Source organism: Gopherus evgoodei, chromosome 7 (assembly GCF_007399415.2).
Source record: "Gopherus evgoodei ecotype Sinaloan lineage chromosome 7, rGopEvg1_v1.p, whole genome shotgun sequence".
Taxonomy (NCBI): Eukaryota; Metazoa; Chordata; order Testudines; family Testudinidae; genus Gopherus; species Gopherus evgoodei.
The window spans coordinates 32,224,976-32,238,372 of NC_044328.1; the positions used below are offsets into that span (position 1 = coordinate 32,224,976).

At 42.1% G+C, this 13,397-nt stretch overlaps 1 protein-coding gene and 1 long non-coding RNA gene across 2 annotated transcripts in view; one reads left to right on the forward strand and one right to left on the reverse strand.

The window, feature by feature from the left end:
- Positions 1 to 13,397, reverse strand: part of LOC115654547 (insulin-degrading enzyme-like) — a 220,590-nt gene that overhangs the window by 95,081 nt on the left and 112,112 nt on the right.
- LOC115654548 lies at positions 11,029 to 12,971 on the forward strand. Its single transcript, XR_004001205.1, has 3 exons — positions 11,029 to 11,497; positions 11,588 to 11,702; positions 12,928 to 12,971. It is a non-coding gene; the product is annotated as an uncharacterized LOC115654548 (long non-coding RNA).

Genomic DNA, 13,397 nt, shown 5'->3' on the forward strand with positions numbered 1-13,397 from the left:
GCCACAAAACAACAGCAACATTGAATGGTCCAACAAAATTCAGGCAGCAGCAAGAAATGTTCCTTAGTACAGCGTTTTTGGAATTGTGCTGCTTGCTCAAAAAGTGCAAGTGAGGAGAAGATCTCAACAGAGGGCAGGATAACAGGCGAATGCAAAGAATGGGCTGAGCGAGGGGGGTCTGAGTGGAAAGCAGGCTCACATTCACTGATGGGGACACATCAAGTACACTCTTATGTCCCCCTCTCACCAAAATGCCCTCTTCGGTATAATAGATCAGGTACTGAGGAAAAATATCTGTTGATTTCTATTTTTCAAGTAAGTAAAAGCACGTGGTATACTTTAAGATGCTTTTTCTGCAATGAGATCCATGCAGGCAGACTTCTGCATACCCACAGAGCCTCATTGATTTCAATGGGGCTCTAGGGTGCTGAGGTCCATCTATGAAAAACTTATTACATAAATGGGGTTTTAATTTTTAAACTGCATGTGATACCTATGTCAATCTATAGTTATTTTAGAAAACAATTTTTAAATGAAAATACAGTTGGCACATTAGCCAATATAGCTAAACCTCATTTATAGTATTTGAAACCCAGTTACCAGAGACCTCTAGCATTTGACAACAGTGCAAAAATTTTGGTGCACAGCCAAAAGAAATGGCTTGCTGAGCACTGGCTTCAAAATTTTCTTCAAGCCTCTGCTGTCTCAACAGGATATATATGTTTAAGCCATATTAGTAAGGCCCTACCAAATTCACGGACATGAAAAAAAGCATCACAGACTGTAAAATCTTTTGTGTACTTTTACCCCACACAATACACACTTTATGGGGGAGACCAGTGTTTCCCAAACAGAGGGTCTTGACCCAAAAGAGGTGATGGGGGAGTCACAAGGATAATGTGTGTGTGTGTAGGGGGGGCGGGCACAGAAGTATTGCCACCCTTACTTCTGCGCTGCTGCGTTCAGAGGTGGGCCATCAGCCAGAAATCATCACTATCCGGCTTCCCAGCTCTGAAGGAAGCAGCGCAGAAGTAAGGGTGTCAAGTATAACCACCTCAAGAGTCTCCCACAACCCTCTTTTGGGTCAGGACTGCTACAGTTACAACACTGTGAAATTTCAGATTAAAACATATGAAATTTCAGCTTTTTAAAATCCTATGACCGTGAAATTAACCAAAATGAACCGTCAATTTGGTAGGACCCTACACATTAGTCCACAAGTCTTGCTGAGCCAGATGAACATCTATAAATAATCATCATCTCTGGAGAATCAAGCTGAATGGCTATAGTTGCAGATTTTGAAAACTGTGCTTGGTGAGCTCCTCCAGTCATCTGAAGGTTTTGGGTTTCCCTGAGACCTTCAGATAATCATGGTTTTACTATAAATGCACATCTCTGGTGTGCTCAACCATACTCAAAGCATATCTATATCAACCGATGAATAAAACTGCACAATTTATTTTTGTTACTGCTTTTTTGGGTCATGTTTCATGTCCCTTTTTCAGTACACCATTACACTGCACTGAATGCGCCACAATTATTATTTGAGCTCCACAACTGTCCTTGGCATTATATAAAGATCATGATTGTGATCTACTATCAATTCCAAATTTTTCACCTGTTCCAAATTCTGCAGACTGTGTCTGTATTCCTTACATGCACACATTCTGTTTTTCTTCCAGATCCCATTACCCAGTAGTTGCCACGGACTGAAGTTTATGATGAGCCAATACCTGCCCATGTTCTCAATTTATCTAGATCTTCATCACTGGTCTACACTCTCTGAATTTTCGCTAATCCACCTATGTTTACATTTTCTGCCAACTTTCAAACCATTATAAATATGCTGCTGTTGACAGCACCTGGCGTGAAACTCTCAGGAGCTGGGAATTTTCAGTAGAAGGCTCTGAGCTTCAGGTCTCCCAGCCAGAGGGGATCATGGTGAATTTGTCTCTCACCTCTTTTACAGAGAAGATAGTGCTGAATTGAGTGCTCTGGAGAATTTGTTGAAAAACTCATTATACTCTGGTGGGGCTGCAATATTAGAATAGATCTCCATTCTCTTGTGTGTCATTTCTCCTGCTCCTTTACCCTACACATCCACTAGTGCTCTGGGAACAGATCATCACCAGATTGCAGGACTGTGACATGCTTACCAAAGCAATAGTGACACTAGAGGTATGTTATCCAATAATCAGTCTCCTCTCTTCACCTTCCCTCAATTCATTTGCATGCTACAACTGCATTGGTTAAAATGAGTTTATACTAAGTTTTTTCTTCAACTAACAATCAAATGTTTCATTAAATTTGACACTGTGCACATCACAGAAAAATAAAATTCTAATAAATTGGAACAGAATTGGAGTACCTAACCACACATACAAGTAAACTAACATAACAGAACATCATTATAAAGGATGCTGCAGAACATTTTATCCTCATTTATTATATCACTAGTTCAAATGTAGAACAAAACTATTAGGCTCCCCTTATTTTCTGGTTAACATACAATTTTCTACTTCTTGCTTACAAATTTGGGAATCAGGATTCTCTAAGATATTACACTTCCATAGCTTCAATAGCTATTTTAGGTAAATTTTTTGACCTCTAAATTTAGGTAACTCCCCAATATCACACCTAACTTGAACTTAAATAACTAGCATTGTCTGTTATCAAAATGTATGCAAAGTGTTCAAAGTTTTGAACATATATTAGGCTCTTCTTCCCAGAAGAATTAGCAGGAACTCATCATAAAATTTTGCCAAATGATATAAACACCCCTCACAAAAGTTCTGCAATAATTAATAAGTATAATTCAATCAACCCCACTAAAAAACATCATAAACTGAAATCTCTGGTCTTACAAAATCAGAATGTTTATCCTAATTTTATTCCTGAGAATACGTCTAACCCAGAAGACAACTTACTCTTAGCTTTTTTTAAAACAGTAATTTGCGAATGATCATTACTTTGACATTACTGCTTATCTGATCCATTTTGAGGAAATTCGCATCTTGCCACCATTCAAAATTTACTTCTCAGTGTGCGTCTGTAGAAGGCAATCTCTCACTGACTCCACATAATCTTCCAGAGAAGTAAAGGGCAATGTCTACACCAGGAAATTTAACCAAGAAACTCTTTAGGGACTGATAGTAAAAGTGATGAGAGTTTACACAACTTAATTTCAGATATGACAAAACACAGGAGGCAACAAAACAGCTCAACAAACTACTGTAAAACCCTAATCTACTTTCCATATCTGTTTTTAAAACTGCACCAAACTGAGTATTTTAAGAACGCACTCAAAATATAAGTAAATAAACTTTATCCAAGTTCATCTTAAAATTACAAGCAATCAAAAGTGGCAAACCAGTCTTTTCTCAATATTTTTAATGGACTCTCCAAATATGTCTCATTGAACCTTTTACAACAATGCTGGAAATTAAATGGAATAAATTATGAAGAGGCACTTGAAAGTGGGAAACCAATGACCAATTTTAAATTTGTCTACAGATTAAAAACAAATTATTTATTTTCATTTTTACCATCCCAAAGCATCTTTACAGATATGGGGAGTAGTACAGTTTCACCATTCATTCCTGTCCCTGGGTTATTCCTCCATTAAGTCCATCTCGGTCATATCCACATATACGATTCACTATTTAGTCTGTGGTCAGCTTCTAGGTCTGACTGACTTTGATTGTGTTTGCATTATTTTCTTTAGCATTCTATCATCTGTTTGTCTTCTCCAGTGTCACCATCCTCATAATCTTTTCTATTACAGCCAATCCCATATCCCGACTTCACATCCTACTCTCTTCTAACTTAATTTCTCTTAAAATCATTCCACTTTACACCTGCCATTTTCTCTCAGATCTACTGCTTCCTGCCTTCTGATGTCTGTTTCATTTAATGCAGCAATACAAAACACAGCACAGAAGGTTATTGGAAGGCATAAGCAAACAAGGAAAACCTGGACAAGCAACAAAACAAGACTATGACAGGAAAACTGTAAACAACTCAAGAATGCTGGGATAATGGAAGTAATAAAAGCATTGTGCAAAATGGTATAGAAATCACAGACTGGACAAGTAAAAGGATCAGCAAGAAAACAAGATATGAAAACAATATACAAAAGGTAAAGTTGTATGGAAACACAATCAGGCCAATGATGCAACAGTAGGAAAGGCTACCAGTGAACTGACAATAAATGCCAAAGACATGCTGAATGAACAGAAGGAGCACTATAGCAGTAGGAACTAATTCTGACCATCTCTTCAGGATGGTCACAGTGATTGTGAAATGCTCAGGGAGGTAAGAGAAGCTACAAAAACAAAAAGCATAGTAATAAAGAGGGACTTCATCTATCCCCATATTGACTGGACACATGTCACCTCAGAACAGGATTCAGAGAGAAAATTTTTAAACACCTTAAATGATTGCTTCTTGGAGCAACTAATCCTGGAACCCAAAAGGGGAGAGGCAATTCTTGATTTAGTCCTAAGTGACACACAGGATCTGGTCTAAGAGATGAATATAGCTGAACTGCTCAACAATAGTGATCATAATGTAATTAAATGTACCACTTCTGAAGAAGGGAAATAATAAAGAAACTTATCACAGTAGCATTTAACTTCAAAAGGGGGAAACTACACAAAAAATAGAAATCTAGTTAAATGGAAATTAAAAGGAACAGACGCAAGAGTAAAATGCCTGCAAGCTGCAGGGCACCTACTTAAAAACACCATAAGTAGAGGTTCAAGCTAAATACATACCCCAAATTTAAAAACAAAACAAAAAACAAACAAACAGTAAAGGGAGCAAAAAAAAATACCACCATGGCTTACCAGATTAAAAAAGGCAGAGGCAAAAAGACATCCTTTAAAAATTGGAAGTAAAATCCTACTGAGGAGACTCTGACAAATCAATTGTAAAAGTATAATTAGGGAGACCAAAAAAGAATTTGTGGCGCAACTAGCAAAAAGATACAAAAAAAAGAGTTTTGTTTTGTTTTTTGTTTAAGTACCTCAGAAGAAGGAAGCCTGCCAAACAATCAGTGTGGCCACTGGACAAATAAGGTGCTAAAAGAGTACGCAAAGAAGACAAGGCTATTGCAGAGACACTAAAGGAATTCTTTGCATCAGTCTTCACCGCAGAGGATGTGACGGAGATTTCCACATTCTTCTTAGGTGACAAATCTGAGGAACTGTCCCAGATTAAGGTGTCAAAAGGAGAGACTGGGGGGGGGGGGTGGTAAACTAAACAGTAATAAGTCACCAGGACCAGACTGTATTCACTGAAGAATGTGTGTTGTGTGAAGAAGCACTTCCTTATTAATAGAATAGAATGTCAGGGTTGGAAGGGACCTCAAGAGGTCATCCAGTCCAAACTCCTGCTCAAAGCAGGACCACACCCCAGACAGATACTTGCCACAGATCCCTAAATAGCCACCTCAAGGACTGAACTCACAACTCCATCTCATTGCTAGGAGATATCGTGAAGGCCAAAACTATAACTATGAAGAATTAGATAGGTCCATCAATGGCTAGTAGTCAAGATGATTAGGGACACAACCCTATGCTGTGTATGTCCCTAAACCATAGGCTGCTAGAGGCTATGACTGTACGACAGGGGATGTATCACTTGAGAAATGCCCTATTCTGTTCATTGGCCACTGTTGGAAGACAGGACACTGGGCTAGATAAACCATTGGTCTGACTCAGTGTGGCCATTTTTATGTTGTTAGCATCTCGACAAAGTGCTGAACCCTGTAATTCATCCAAATGCAAACATTCCAGGCATGCTAAATGAACGGGACACCTTGGAAGACAGAACAAATGTCAGCACTTGAACCACTAACAGAAGAAGAAACAAAAAGAGTAGTGATGCAGTTGAAAATGGGAAAGCTGCAGAAACAGACAATAAAACATTTGAGATGCTAAAGTTGACTGGACAAGTGCTATCAAAACACTAGGAAAAATATATGGGAGAGCAAGAGGAGGTTCCAGGTGAATAATTACAGAGGTATAAGCTCATCAGGAGCCCCAGGAAAAAAATCACAATGAAAATAACTGTCAAAAGATTATAGCCAGTTTTAGAGGAAGCAGTAGGTGAGGAACACTGTGGCTTCTAACCAGGTCTAAGTTTCATTGATTAGATGGTTATTTATATAAGATCTGAAATGTGCAAGTTGCTATAGACTGACTTCACAAACCAGATAGCAAATAGTTAATACTGAACATATTATATCAACAAACATTTTGGTTAAAATGTAAAAAAGCAATTCAAGTACAAAAAAGACTGAGAATTGGTGAGAGAATCTGATCCACGTATACCAAGATGAAGAATGTGAGGGTATTCAGAAGGGAAAGAGAGAGGGGTAACGAAAAGAATTGTCCAGAACTTTCTTCTTTAGTTAGATTCTAAAGGAGAACTCTATTATTCAGTGTAATCCTCCTAAAACAACTGTCCGTAACATTAGATCTTTGACAAACCTAACATATCTACAAGGCTCAGTACTTTAAAAAAAAAGTTAGTCACACGTAAAAAAAAAGAAAATGCTCATGAGCTCCAGCAAAAGTTACACAAAAATACAATTTACTTATTGTGCGCTATATTGCAGAATTCTGAAAATGTTTTATAATTAGTAAAACCAACATTGTACGTAAAGCATTTTCAGTATTAAAGCTACAGAGTTTTTTTGGCTTTCCTAATGTAGATAATTATAATTATGATTCAATATAAATCAAACAAGTTGTGTTGCTTTTATTTTAAATTTGAAACCATCTGAATCAACTTTTGAACAAGTTGAACACAAAATCTATCATATTACGAATACAAAATGTTGTCATATTAGCATACAGCAGCCCATAGTCTATGGCAGGATCTAGATGGAAGAGAGGCTGAGAGCAGAAACCTGTTCATTAGCAGCAGCACGCCATGCATTTGTAGATACAATAACCATTAAACCAATCTCTGTCTAGCCCCAGTTGAATGGAAATATTTTTCATGAAACTTTTTATTTTATTAAAACATTAACACCTCAAAATAAAAATACACACAGTTGTTATATCTAATGCAATGCTATCAAAAATAAATTCGAAACAAATATCATCCCCAGAATGTGATAGCCCAAGTGCTCTGAAAGTATTTATAGTAGGTGACTTAGACAATAACCTCAAATGACCCTGGCAGTGAAGCCAATTTATTTCCAGCTCAGTGCAACAGGAGTTGCACTGCGGGCAATGTAGAGCGAACAGCCTCTCTTTTGCACTTTTCCCTCCTGGACTCCACACAGAGCCAAGGGCTACTTATGGCACCAGGCCCAAAGTGACACCCCACCTCATGTACTGTTGAGTCCTACCCAGAATGAAGCTCCTATAAGCCAGAGAGACATGACAAATAGCGAAAAGGAGCCCTGTTCCTGGAAATGCCTTGATATCAGTACCACTAAGTGATCTTTTGTTTGCCCGAAGATAGAGGATTTCAGTGCTGGGAGCAAGGTAAGGAGGAGGAGGTTAGAAGGTCTAATGGAGGAATTAATGGGATAAGGAATAACTATATATAAAAAGGTTAGGTTTAGGGTTAGATGACAATTGTGAGAGAGAGATAGAGATGGAAAGAGCTAGTGAAAACCTGGGCAAGGCTTGGAGGTGTGAATGTGGGATGCCTAAGAAGGAGATGGTTTGGTGTTTTTTTTTAATGGAAGTGAGTGGAGAAAAGATTTAATGTCAAAGTGTTATTCATGTTCTCGTTTTTGGTCTATTATCCATATAGGTCCTGATTCCATAAATGACACTACACAGGCAGATCTCTGTCCTGTTGGGAGCCCTCCTGAAGTCAGTGGCATTACTCACAAACAAAGTTGAACACATGCACGTATGAAAGACTGGGACCTAAAAGATCATTAGTAATTTGCTACAGCTAGTTTCTTGCACTTACATACTTTCTCTCCCTGTAACAGATCATGACACACCTTTTCTTCTGTTTCATTGTCTTCTTTCCCTCCATCATTTTTTGTCCTACCCTCTCTTTATCTACAAGGTACATCCTATCTCCTCCCCCATATTTTCTCTCCAATTTCTCAAATCTCTAATCAACTTCTTCTTTTCTATCTGAGGGGTAGCAATGTTAGTCTGGATCTGTAAAAAGCGACAAAGAGTCCTGTGGTCCTATAAGGTACCACAAGACTCTTTGTCGCTTCTTCTTTTCTGTCACACCCATCAGCAAACCCACACCCATTCATCCACCCCATTCCAAACTCCCTTACCTATCCTCCCAATTGTTCATACACAAAGCTTGAAAAACATGTAATAGACAGATGACTAAGATGTAAGGGGTCTAAAGTGAGAAGTCAAGTCTCTTTCCTAATCCCCATCCTCAATACTGGAAAAGGGAGGGATAGCTCAGTGGCTTGAGCATTAGCCTGCTAAACCCAGGGCTGTGAGTTCAATCCTTGAGGGGGCCATTTAGGGATCTGGGGCAAAAATCTGTCTGGGGATTGGTCCTGCTTGGAGCAGGGGGTTGGCCAGATGACCTCCTGAGGTCCCTTCCAACCATAATATGCTATGATTCTATGAAAGATACTGGGATTCTTTTCTGGGCCCTATTTGTGAGGGCCATCCTTTGCAGTCTCTAGTTAGTAGGTGTCTGAAATTTGATGCACCTTCTGGCTGCTGGAAAGGAGCACTCTCTCTGTTCTCCTCTCTCCTACCATCTCCTCCTGTAAGGCTGGTAGCATGCAAAGGAGTCACTGCTAATTTGCCCTCCATTCTGTTTCCCTCTCCTCCAGTGAAAAGTTCTGGTGACTGTTTTCAGCTTTCAAAAGAAGAAACTGACCTGGTTCTTGTCCCTTTCATTGCGGCCTACTGGTTCCCAATAGAAGGAGTGAAAAGTGACAAGTTCTGGTAAGTTTTCACTCTACTGCAGGTTAGCAAATGAATCAGTAGCAGGAGAAGCACTAGTTATCGATCTAAAAAAAAAAAAAACCTCAGAAAAGCACTGAACTAGTTTATATTTGGTAGGTTATCTTTGTAATTATTAATAGATTATTTGTCCACCCCAAATGAAACCTTGCACTTTGTAAAAGTTCATGATACTTGCCCAGAAGTGTTTCTTACTCAGAAGTGTGGGCAGGTGGATTTTCAAAGATCTGCCAATCATTTCATACTCTAAACTCTCTCTAGATAATCTTTGGCTTCCTGTTTTCTACCATATCAACTTCAAGCTCCTCGCCTTCACTTGAACAACCTTGCTCCAGACTGCATCTGTTCTCATTTCCCCCTACTCCTCCCACTCTTGGGTCTACACTTTCTCTTGAAACAATCTTCCACTTCTCATTAGCCAAATACCCTCTCTCCCTTCCTTTAAATCCCTCCTTAAGACTCACTTCCTCCATGAATCTTTTGTACACTGCACTTCATCAGTTATTCCATGTTTTCTCATTTGTGTTCAAATGTAAGTTCTTCTGTGGAAAGAGAATATCCTTTTCTATGATTTATAAAGTACTCTATACACTTATGGTACTATATAAATAACTATGAATAACTTCAGACCTAAAATTTGACACATATTGACAGCAGTCACCCAACACTGTTTAAAGGAAAGTAGCTACTTTTGACAAAGGCTACTTTCCAGATAGGCCAGTTACGAACCTTCTCTCTCAATAAAGGTGTTTGAAGTTTGCTATCTAAACTACAGAACTCACACAGAAGTATTAAAATTATTTCCATGCCATGCTAGCCATCAATTATCTTGTTATGTAGTGAAGAACCCCTCCCATCAACAGTGCCATAAATACTAACATTGACAGCTGAAAAACTTGTTTCTGGTGAAACATATATCCTGTTTATTCTGTAGATAGATTTAACAAGTTATGCAACACTAAATATTACAATTTGGCAAAACACAATTAATATGGGGAATATAATGTTATACCACAATAGGTCACAGTGTGTCAGGTCCCCTGATTTTTATAATAAGAGCACAGTTCTCAGTATAAGAAATAAGACTCCAACCCTACTGAATATCATTTTTTCTAAATGTTGACCTATTTGGAATAAAACAATCAGAGGCAATAAATGTCTTGAAATGTGTTTTACAACATGGTGTGGTGCAGTATTAAGGCCTTAATGACGAGTTCAACAATACAAGGTATGTTACCAGCTTCCTTACAGCACATGAAGTCTATCCCAGCACCCAGCAGAATGCACACAAGCCTAGAGCAAAGAGATGATCTGATCGCACGTTCAGCTAGTTGGCTACCCTTTTCCAGCACTCCCAAAACTACTCTTCTCGCCACGGGTACAGAGTGCCCTCAGGACGTCCCAACCTGTCCTCTTCCCCCGCAACATGATAAATCACCCAGTCTGCAGACGCATTTCGGGGAGGATGTTGCCACCCTAATCCCCTCCCTCCAGGAGATTCTAATCCGCCTGCGTCTCCATCCTTTTCAGTAGCAGGCGGACACGATTCACGAGTTCCCAGATCATACGCCCCCTGTTCCACAACCAACAACTGGGGGGGCACCAACACACCTCCTGCCACCCCGTAGCCTCTTACACAACAGGAGCAGGCCCACACCACAACCCCACACCCCCCCGAACGGGGCGAGGGGTCCCCGCATATGACAACCATACCCGGGCGGGCGAGGCCACCGCTGCAGAAGAGGAGGCCGGGAGGCACCGGTGCTCACCAAGGAGGTCAGAGTCCTGCTGAGGAAAGGGAGCAGCCGCTGCCGCATATCCCGGCCCTGCTGCCAGAGCCCAGCCTCCGCTCGCTTCCTTCCCTGCGCCCGCCCCCTTCAGGGGAAGCGGCCCCTCAGCCCTCTGGAGGCGCCATCTCCGGCTCGCCGGCCAATCCCTCCCCAGCGCCCTCAGGCTGCTCTCCTCCCAGGGGAGCCGCCGCCGCTGCCTGGCTCCGGCCGGGCCTACCGCCAAGGCCGCGCTCCGCGAACCTACCTGACGCTGCTGGGGGTGTCGCTCCTGCGAAGCGGGCGGGGAAGAGCCGCTGCCGCTGCGGGGAGGAGCTGGCTGCGCAGCCGGGCGGCCAGCCGGGGAACCACGTACAGCTGACGCGGGCTGCCCGGAATCCGGGAAGCGCTGCTGCAACGCGGAGCAAAGGGCCCCTAGCACGGCGTGTAACACTCACGCTGTGCGGCGGAGCCGCAGTCCCGCTCTCGCACGCGCCAGGCATGTGACTGTCGCTGTGTGTGTGTGTGTGTACCAGGCTCTTTGTGTGTAACGGCAACGCGCTATGAGGGCGACGGATTCTCACGTTCACTGTTTGTATGTAACTGTCGCGCCATCATTGTGCGTGTGACACTCGCCGCCCATGCAACACGTGTGCTCACTTCTGCTGTCACACACTCACGGCATGTAGCACTGGTACTGCGTGCGCGATACTCCTTCTCGGACCACATCAATGCGGTCAACGCTCCTCTGTGCCTGCCAGTTCAGATTTCACTGCATTTTCTGGCAATGTCTTAGTTTTCTTGCTGGTAAGTCAATGCAAACGATTTTTTATCGTTTTATTTCATCAGGTGCCGTGACATTTTGTATAACTGATTTCAAATGTCTTAATGAAACAGATGGCACAATCTCTCCGCACCTTCCCCACCCCAGAGAGAGACGTTAAACACAACGAGCTCCCATGAAGGAGTCTGCTTTTTCCAGTCCTCTTACATAAGAGTTTTGGAGCAACAGGTTTTTGCTTTTTCAGATTCATAGTCTTTTTATAAGATCTAGTATAGTTTTTGAAGTATAGGAGGGATTTCATTATAAGCCCTTGTGTTCACTTGCTCATAACTTCCTGGAGGAAAAAAAATCTCTTAAGGTAACTTCACCTGCTTGCTCTCCTCTTTTGGGAAAGTTAGAAGATCAAGACCCAATCTGAAAGATGCTTAGCATCCTCAGTTCCTGTTAAAGGCAGCTGTTAGTGTTAGAGAAATTTACCAAACAATTCTTAAGTGTACACAAGGCTTCTAATGTTCTATCTTAATATGTTTTGGATAAAAAATGTGTCTTTACGGAGTTCTCTGTTTGATTTCTTCTGAGTATCCTATGTCTCTGTCCCTTTTTTTTCTCTAAACCTCAAAGAAGATATTAAAACAAATACTAGAGAACAAGAAAGAGAGCTTTGGGAGGGGTGGGGGTTACCACGGTACTGATCTGCCTGCATGGCTGCGAGAGACTGAAAACAGTCAGCTTGGCGAGCCACGAGGCTTATCAGCTGCTTCGTGCTTTTCCTGGTAGCCAATTCCTTTCTCTTGCTTTGCTTTGCCTCCACTCATGCATTTTCTCTTTCCAATCCTGCATCTTCTTACGCTCTCTGGAGTACTGATTCATAACTGCTTTGATCAAATCTTCTTTTGATTTTTGAGGATTGTTCCTCAAGTTCTGTAACCGGCGGGCAGGCAGTGATACTGGTGGATTACTCAAGGTCATTTAAAAAACATAAATAGAAACATGTAATACACAGAGGCTACATTGTTTATTATCACACAGTGAAGGAGTTTGTAGACTTTTTGTAACATCATTCCCACATACCTAACATAGCACAGAGAGGCCACGGCAGCGAAGGCATGGCGAGCAATGGGGTGAGCGTTTCTGCCGTGACTTCATGTGGGAAGGGGAACTGCCTGAGGGCTCACGGGGGTTTCTGTGCACTGGGGAAAGCAGAGAGCAGGGAGCTGAGGACCTGCACTGGGGAGAGAAAGGAGCACGGAGCTGGGGACCTGCACTGGGGAGAGCAGAGGGCAGGGGAGCGAAGGGACCTGGGGACCTGCACTGGGGAGAGCAGAAAGCAGGGAGCTGGGGACCTGCACTGGGGAGAGCAGAGAGCAGGGGAGAGAAGGGAGCTGGGGACCTGCACTGGGGAGAGCAGGGAGCTGGGGACCTGCACTGAACAGTATCCCTACATTCTCAACAGAGTTTTCTACTGCCAGATATATCACTGCTGCGTGTTACCTGGCAAGAGAGGGAAGGTCTTCTACAGCAATGTGGATTCCGCCCTGGTCCCTATGCAGCTTCCCTGTGTGCAGCAATGGTCCCCACACCCCTCACGGCACAGTGGCGCGGATGAGTTAGCCTGACCGGGACAAGGACCACGGTGGCTCTCCCTATAAAGTTGCGCAAGCACATTTGCAGCCAGAACGTGGGCACTTTTCAAGAGATTACCGAGGCCGATTACAGAGACGTGACAGACCAAATCAATGGGCTATTCCACATGTAGGTATGCATGCAGGCAGCCATAACCCCCACCCTCCGCTCCCAAAACATTTCTATCCTAAAAATAGAATCTGCTTACTGGGAACACGCTCCTCTGATTCTTCTTCATCAACAAGTTCCAGCTGCTGCGACTGGCTAGCCTCCTCCTGGCTTGAGAAGAGCTCCTGGCTG